Raw genomic sequence first — 902 nt, 5'->3', positions numbered from 1 at the left:
CTTGCAAATAAAGAAGCAGAAATGACTCCTCAAAGTTAACTTTCATACAAGATGATGGCTAAGATGCAATCCGGAAACCACAAGTTTCCAGAGAGATGTATTTGATCTGAAATATATTTAGCACAGATGACAGTTTAAAAACACTTTTTTTAGACCATTTTAAAGATATTAGTCACATATATTTTTAAGTAAGTGATGTTTATTTCTTCATTCTAGGCCCCCACACACACCTACATCTGCACTTGTGCAAACTTAGGCTTGGCAGCCTGGTACTGTAGGTGTGGAATGAATAACTACTTTAGACTAATTTGGCATATTAAGGGAAGCAAGACACAAGGTGGCAAGTAGCATATGTTACACCAAAGTCTCAAAAGCTAAAGTTTCAGATCCTAAAGTGTTTGCTTAATTAAGCACTGATCTTCTGCATTAATCCCGGACTAGACTGAACCAGTTTCTTGTCTAAATGATTTATTTAAAAAAAAGACGTTTGTCAGCTCTCTGTAGCAGAATTCTTCAAATGGTTGCAAGTGCACTGAAAAAGAAAAACATTAACCTAAGACTTCCTTTTCAGGGTAAAAATATGGCTTTTGTTTGCCTGTCTGTCTACTGGATTATAAAATTCACACAAACTGATGGAAAAGTCCAGGTCACTATATTTACTGTAAACCTGGGTCATTTAGTCTTGGGCTTAGAGGGGCGATCGTGGCTCAAGAGTTGGGTGTTTGTCTTGTAATTGGAAGGTTGCCGGTTCGAGCCCCGGCTCAGACAGTCTCGGTCGTTGTGTCCTTGGGCAAGACACTTCGCCTACTGGTGATGGGCCGATGGCACGATATGGCAGCCTCGCCTCTGTCAGTCTGCCCCAGGGCAGCTGTGGCTACAACTGTAGCTTGCCTTCACCAGTG

This window comes from Pundamilia nyererei, unplaced genomic scaffold (assembly GCF_000239375.1).
Source record: "Pundamilia nyererei isolate P.nyererei 1_Seehausen unplaced genomic scaffold, PunNye1.0 scaffold00104, whole genome shotgun sequence".
NCBI lineage: Eukaryota > Metazoa > Chordata > Actinopteri > Cichliformes > Cichlidae > Pundamilia > Pundamilia nyererei.
This window is presented reverse-complemented; position numbering follows the sequence as displayed.